Below are 7,814 nucleotides of genomic sequence, written 5' to 3'. Positions count from 1 at the left end.
GATTCCTGCCCACAGTAGTAGATATAATGGTCATCTGAGTTAAATTCACCCATTCCAGTCCATTTTAGTTCGCTGATTCCTAGAATGTCGACGTTCACTCTTGCCATCTCCTGTTTGACCACTTCCAGTTTGCCTTGATTCATGGACCTAACATTCCAGGTTCCTATGCAATATTGCTCTTTACAGCATCGGACCTTGCTTCTATCACCAGGCACATCCACAACTGGGTATTGTTTTTGCTTTGGCTCCATCCCTTCATTCTTCTGGAGTTATTTCTCCACTGATCTCCAGTAGCATATTGGGCACCTACCAACCTGTGGAGGCCTTACAAATAGCTGTGAAAAGAAGAGAAGCAAAAAGCAAAGGAGAAAAGGAAAGATATAAGCATCTGAATGCAGAGTTCCAAAGAATAGCAAGAAGAGATAAGAAAACCTTCCTCAGTGATCAATGCAAAGAAATAGAGGAAAACAACAGAATGGGAAAGACTAGAGATCTCTTCAAGAAAATTAGAGATACCAGGGGAACATTTCATGCATAGATGGGCTCTATAAAGGACAGAAATGGTATGGACCTAACAGAAGCAGAAGTTATTAAGAAGAGGTGGCAAGAATACACAGAGGAACTGTACAAAAAAGATATTCATGATCAAGATAATCACGATGGTGTGATCACTGACCTAGAGTCAGACATCCTGGAATGCAAAGTCAAGTGGGCCTTAGGAAGCATCACTACGAACAAAGGTAGTGGAGGTGATGGAATTCCAGTTGAGCTATTTCAAATCCTGGAAGATGATGCTGTGAAAGTGCTGCACTCAATATGCCAGCAAATTTGGAAAACTCAGCAGTGGCCACAGGACTGGAAAAGGTCAGTTTTCATTCCAATCCCAAAGAAAGGCAATGCCAAAGAATGCTCAAACTACTGCACAATTGGACTCATCTCACACACTAGTAAAGTAATGCTCAAAATTCTCCAAGCCAGGCTTCAGCAATATGTGAACTGTGAACTTCCAGATGTTCAAGCTGGTTTTAGAAAGGCAGAGTAACCAGAAATCAAATTGACAACATCCACTGGATCATGGAAAAAGGAAGAGAGTTCCAGAAAAACATCCATTTCTGCTTTATTGACTATGCCAAAGCCTTTGACTGTGTGGATCACAATGAACTGAACTGTGGAAAATTCTGAAAGAGATGGGAATACCAGACCACGACCTGCCTGTTGAGAAACCTGTATGTAGGTCAGGAAGCAACAGTTAGAACTGGACATGGAACAACAGACTGTTTCCAAAGAGGAAAAGGAGTACGTCAAGGCTGTATATTGTCACCCTGCTTATTTAACTTCTATGCAGAGTACATCATGAGAAACGCTGGGCTGGAAGAAGCACAAGCTGGAATCAAGATTGCTGGGAGAAATATCAATAACCTCAGATATGCAGATGACACCACCCTTATGGCAGAAAGTGAAGAGGAACTAAAAAGCCTCTTGATGAAAGTGAAAGAGGAGAGTGAAGAAGTTGGTTTAAAGCTCAACATTCAGAAAACTAAGATCATGGCATCTGGTCCCATCACTTCATGGCAACTAGATGGGGAAACAGGGGAAACAGTGTCAGACTTTATATTTTTGGGCTCCAAAATCACTGCAGATGGTGACTGCAGCCACGAAATTAAAAGACCCTTACTCCTTGGAAGGAAAGTTATGACCAACCTAGATAGCATATTCAAAAGCAGAGACATTACTTTGCCAACAAAGGTCCTTCTAGTCAAGGCTATGGTTTTTCCAGTGGTCATATATGGATGTGAAATTTGGACTGTGAAGAAAGCTGAGTGCCGAAGAACTGATGCTTTGAACTGTGGTGTTGGAGAAGACTCTTGAGAGTCCCTTGGACTGCAAGGAAATCCAACCAGTCCATTCTAAAGGAGATCAGTCCTGGGTGTTCTTTGGAAGAAATGATGCTAAAGCTGAAACTCCAATACTTTGGCCACCTCATGCGAAGAGTTGACTCATTGGAGAAGACTCTGATGCTGGGAGGGATTGAAGGCAGGAGGAGAAGGGGACGACAGATGATGAGATGGCTAGATGGCATCACTGACTCGATGGACATGAGTTTGGGTGAACTCCGGGAGTTGGTGATGGACAGGGAGGCCTGGCATGCTGTGATTCATGGAGTCGCAAAGAGTCAAACATGACTGAGCGACTGAAGTGAACTGAACTGACAAATCCTTAAAGAGGCTGTGAATTAGATTTTGGATGATGGAGTAGTTTGAATTTTAAAAGGCCTCTTTGCCTTTTTCCCCCTTTGGTTTCAAGTTCTACCTGATAGAGTTAACTGGGCTCAGTTTTAGGCCATTATGGACTGTATTTCCGTTTCTGATTTCTAGAGGTTTGCAAGACGAGGACAGTTGCTTTTGATTCCCAAAGGAGCTGGCCTGCCACCTAAATGATGTCAAAAGATTGATTTGCCCAACTACATTATCTTTCATTTTCTACTTTATATTACTTAGAGTATTTCCAACTAAAATGGAAATAAAAGGATTTCTATATTCTAGAACTTTAGGATTCAAACTAGCATGCCTTCAAGAGTTCGCACAGGGTGTTCAACAAAGGCCATTATTTCTGATCTGGATTTCTGCTCAAACTCAGACCAATTCACCCTAGGAGGGAAAAAAGTCTCCATCATTGCTTTTATTAGTTCCTGGCTTTTTGCCAAATACTGAATGGGCTCAGGTAACCCTATTGATTTCCTTTAGTATTTTGAACTAACATTTTTGAGAGGCAGATTTATATGGGCTGTCTTACATGCCAGGCAGGGGAAAATTTCCCAGTGAGATATAGGTCCATCCCCACAATATAATCCAGAAAAGGAGAAGTAGCCATCTTATATAAAGCTCACTCAAATACACCAATTTTATGTAAACTTGCATCTCTCAAACAAGTCCACTCCACTAACCCCAGTTTAGAAAAATGTAGAGGCTGGAAGAAAAAAGTTACACTTCAGATATATGACCAGCAATGACTTAGGGCAACAGTTAGACCAGTTAATCAAATTCAAGATTGACAAGAGGCCCTGGATCCCTTGGCTCACCACTCACTGGGGGACCCCAAAGCCTTTTATATAAGAATGGATAAGATGGTGGAGTAGGGGGATAAGAAAGGTTTCTGGGACTCCCTGCATGATGGAGATTTGTTAAGAGAGTCCTGATGGAGGCTAAGGGTAGGGGTATAAGAGTTGATGGAACTGAGATATGCCCTACTGTTTGCCTTCTTTTGTGATTGGCATCTTTCATTCTAGATTGTTGGTGAGAATCTGTTGCCTGCAACAAATGTCTCCTTATTCCCATTGCTGTGCAGTGTTCCATGTATCACAATGGGACAATTTTTTTTTTTTCCGAAAGTTGAGCTGTTTCCAACATTTTGTGTGTGTTAGTCGCTCAGTCATGCCCAATTCTTTGCGACTCCATGGACTGTAGCCCACCAGGCTCCTCTGTCCATGGGGATTCTCCAGGCAAGAATACTGGAGTAGGTTACCATGCCCTTCTCCAGGGGATCTTCCTGACCCAGGGATCAAACCCAGGTCTCCCACATTTGCCATTTGAGCCACCAGGGAAACCGTTTCCAGTTTTTTGCTGCTTATTAAATGGTGCTGCTGTAAATGGGTTGGCCACACGTGCCACAGAGTCTGCAGGACGTTTTACCCAGAGTAGAAGCTCTCCATCCTGGGACGAGTGGGTCCTGATGTCACAGAGAAGGCTTGTGTCTGCAGTGAGTGCAACTCCCATTCCCTCACCTTCTCTCCAAGGCTCACAGGGTGGGGTTTTTGCTCTTTGCCCACCTGGAGGTCTGTAAGAGCACCGTGTGGTTGATGCTACCTCACTTGAATGCCTTTCCACTGTCTCCCTGGGTGAAGAAGCTCTCCAGTGGCGGGTGGACAGGCGGCTCAGGCAGAGGGGAGAGTGGCTGGCAGAGAAAGGACAGTGGCAGAAGAGGGAGTGGGGGAGGAGCTGTCCAGGAGCACTAGCAGGAGGGAACCAGCTAGGAGGGCAGGGGCCAAGCAGAGGGCTGATTCTGAGGGCCAAAGTACCTGCCACCTTTCTCAGCCATGACTCCCCAACTGCCTCTGCCCAAGCGCCCCCTCCTTCAGTACCACCCCTCCAGCAGCACCTTGCAGGCAGATCTCATCTGTGGATGAGGATGGTGGAGGGCCCAGCATCTCCCTACCTCTATACCCTCTTCTAGCCCCTGAAGTACCAATCTCGTGACCTCATCTTGGGAATTATTCATACATTCAGGTCCCACAGGAACCCACTCGACTTCCTGCTCCTCTCCCATGGGGGCCGGACATTGTAAGCAGGGGAGGTCCCTGGGCTCCAGCCGGTAAGGTGTCCACACTCTTCCTATTGCCCAGCTGAGGGGACCTTGATCCTTCCCCAGGACAGTGTTCAGGAGCATGAATGGGTCACCGCACCCGGACACTCCTAGACAGAAGGCCCCACCCTGGGTGGGTCTGTGGGGGCCCCTCTGGGCCTCAAGGATGCTTTCCATGTGGTCACTGCTCAGGAGACTTTAACTGGAATCAAGTGTCTCCTTCAAAGAACAAGTAGCCGCCCAGCTTCTGATTTCGGTCCCTGAGGCCCTCTCTGAGCAGGGCCCCTCTCCACCGGCTCCCTGCGAGCCTCATCTCAGCCCCCTCCCCTGATCTGTGCCCAAGACCAGTATCATGAGCCCCCTCCACTAACAGCTGCTTCTGGGGCCTTCCTTTCAGCTTTGCCACCTCCCCCTGACCCCAAGTGCCACCACTGGTGCTGACTCTTCTGCAGGTAGAGCCCAGTGTGGGGGCAACTGCGATCCCTGGGGTCCCCGGGTGAACCCCAGTGTGCACTGCCCAGCTCTGCTGAGTCCGGACGTTTCCCCCCGGTGAGTCCTCGGGTGCCCCTGGGGCCGTGCTGTCTCTGGGTCCTTCCATGGCCCCCAGGACTGGCCCTTCCCAAGGCCGGTCTCCAGTCTGCCCTTCGGAACATGCAGAGCCTGATCCTAAAGTTCATGAACCAGAGCTGCCAGCGCCTTCACCTTCACTGTGATCTTGGAGACTCTGGGCAGCTGGCCTCCACAAGAATCCCCGGGAGCCCATGACCGCACGGGGCGGCAGCACCCTTACTTGCTCTCACATGAGCCATCCTTCCTGAACCATCAGTCGCTCCGGAGCCACGAGGCCACAAACTGCTGTGCGGCTGTGATCTCCTTCTGACCAACTTTCCTGATGGCCTTTCACAGGGGGACTGGGAGGAGGGGTGGGTGGCCTGGCCTCCTCTCCTGGCCTCAGAACTGCAAGGACTGGCCTGGCTGGAAGCAAAGAAACTTCATCAGAAATCCTAGGATGGCTGGGCATGCATGGCCACTCTTGTCCTGGCTAGGCGGCAATGACGTCCTCCAGCCCAGTGCTCACTCAGCGTCCTCTGACCTCCCGGTCAACCCCCTGGGGGCTCTTCAGGAGGCTCGGAAATGCCCCAATCCCACGTGGCCCCCCAGAAAACAAGGACAAAATTAAACGTGTTTGCTTCCTGCATCCGAGCTCCAGTGGAGACATTCATACCATTTCTACGGGGCTGGTGGAGGAGGAAATGAAAGGTGGAGAGGAGGGTCCAGGGAGCCACGTGCCCTAGAAAGGGAGCCTCCATTTCTGCAAACTTCTGGAGTGTGGGGGCTGGGGGTGGGGTATCAATAATCAAAGCCTTCCTGTTTCCATCTGTTGCCTGCTCTCATCTGAGTGACAAGACTGTCACTACGTCTCAGGGAATATCCTGAGATTGGGTGGGCAGGACGAAGGCAGAAGATATCCCCCCAGGGATCCCTTGGTGCCACTGTGGGCTCTGCACTGCCCCCTGCTGGCAGTGCCTGCCGTGGGCCGCATGCTGGGGGCTGAGACAGGGCCCAGAGAGCCCAGCGTGGTAAAGGGGACAACGGTAGAAGGTTCTGGGCTCCAGATGAGACCCCGCAGGACTCTGTTCTTCCCAAAGAACAGAGAGACTGGGACAACCGTCCCCCACAGAGCAGGCTCCATGGAGCTGGCCATCCCCTGGCCCCAGGCAGCCATAACCCCTGAGTACAGGACCAGAGGTGTTATCTCTTACTGCAGAGCAGAAGCCATGCTGCCTGCTGTCCGGTTATCACGGGCCCCAGGGGAGGGAGTGGAACAGCTTTTCATCTCAGGTGATTCAGGCCCAGAAGTGGGGAGCCAGATGCCCTGGTGGGAACTTGGACAAACACGCTTTGTTTACCGCAAGTGACACCTGGTTTGCATTAGGTCTTCAGTCCTGCTCAGGAACAGGAGAAAATTCACAAGAAACCAAGAGAGATCACAGTGCCTGATCATTTAATGTTGTCATAAGAACGTTGACGAAAACTTTATGCTCCCCACCAGGCTAAATTAAAAACAGTGACAAAACTAAATGGTGGTGTGGATGCAGAGAAACGGTATCCCCCATAAGTTGCTGGTGGGGATGCAAAGTGCTGCGGCCGCTCTGCTGAACTACACATGCAGCAACCCTATGACCCTATGACCCAGCAGCTCCACTCCTGGATATACATCCCAGAGAAATGAAATGCAAACAAATATTCACACAGAAATGAGTCCCAGAAGATTCCTGGCTGCTTTACTTAAAACAGTCAAACCTGGAATCGGCCCAAAGGTCTTTGCACATGTGAATGCTTAAACACGCCAGGGCGGTGGGTAGGGGCAGTGGTCCACTCACCCCGAGACTCTTCTCAGCAACACAAAGGAGTCCTGGCCCTAGTGAATCTCCAGGGGATTAGTCTGAGTGAAAAGAGGCCACTCCCAAAAGACTACCTGATTCCATTCATGTAGCTTAGAAGGCAATGGCACCCTACTCCAGTACTCTTGCCTGGAAAATCCCATGGACGGAGGAGCCTGGTGGGCTGCAGTCCATGGGGTGGCTATGAGTCGGACACAACTGAGCGACTTCACTTTCACTCTTCACTTGCATGCATTGGAGAAGGAAATGGCAACCCACTCGAGAATTCTTGCCTGGAGAATCCCAGGGACAGGGGAGCCTTGTGGGCTGCCATCTATGGGGTCGCACAGAGTCGGACACGACTGAAGCGACTTAGCAGCAGCAGCTTACTTAGAAACACAGGAATGGGTTAGGGAAAGAGGGCAGGGTGGTTATAAAGGGGCCCTGGGGGTTGGAGCTGTTCAGACTCCTGACTATGGTGTGTTTACATGAACCCACACATGTGATAAATGGTACAGAACCCACACACATGCAAGTGAGTACAGGTAAAACAGCAGACTCTGAACAGAAATGTGAAAATCTGTGAGTTATTCCGTCGGAGAAGATTGGAGAAAGCATGCAAGGGATATCTGTATTCTTACAATCACATGTGAATCTACAGTCATTTCACGTCAAAAATTTGAATTTAACAAAGGGACTGGGAATGAATCTTGCAGTAACAAAAATTTAAATTATGGCCTGATGAAAAGAACCAATCAGCTAATTAAGCACCTGCCCAGGAGTTAGTCCCTTCTGACCTTTAGCCAAGAATTTTCCAAGCACAAGACTATGTGGGGGACAGAGGCAGCTGACGGGGCGGGGAGCGGGGAGCAGGAAGGAGCCCCCAGCAGGCAGGTCTTCTGGGAGCTGGAGGGTAACCTGGGTCAGTGTGGTTAGTGGGTGGAACAGCAGGTCAAGGAAGAGGAACCTGGAAGCTCTGCCTGAGGGGAGGGCACCTGGGCAGGGGGCTGGGCAGGAAGATGCTGGTGGCCAGTGCAGTGTGGCTCGGGGGGGGGGGGGGCCGGGGTGGGA

This window comes from Bison bison, unplaced genomic scaffold, assembly GCF_000754665.1.
Source record: "Bison bison bison isolate TAMUID 2011002044 unplaced genomic scaffold, Bison_UMD1.0 scf7180017864068, whole genome shotgun sequence".
NCBI classification, from domain to species: domain Eukaryota; kingdom Metazoa; phylum Chordata; class Mammalia; order Artiodactyla; family Bovidae; genus Bison; species Bison bison.
The sequence above is the reverse complement of the archived record's forward strand: the minus strand, read 5'-3'. Positions refer to the sequence as shown.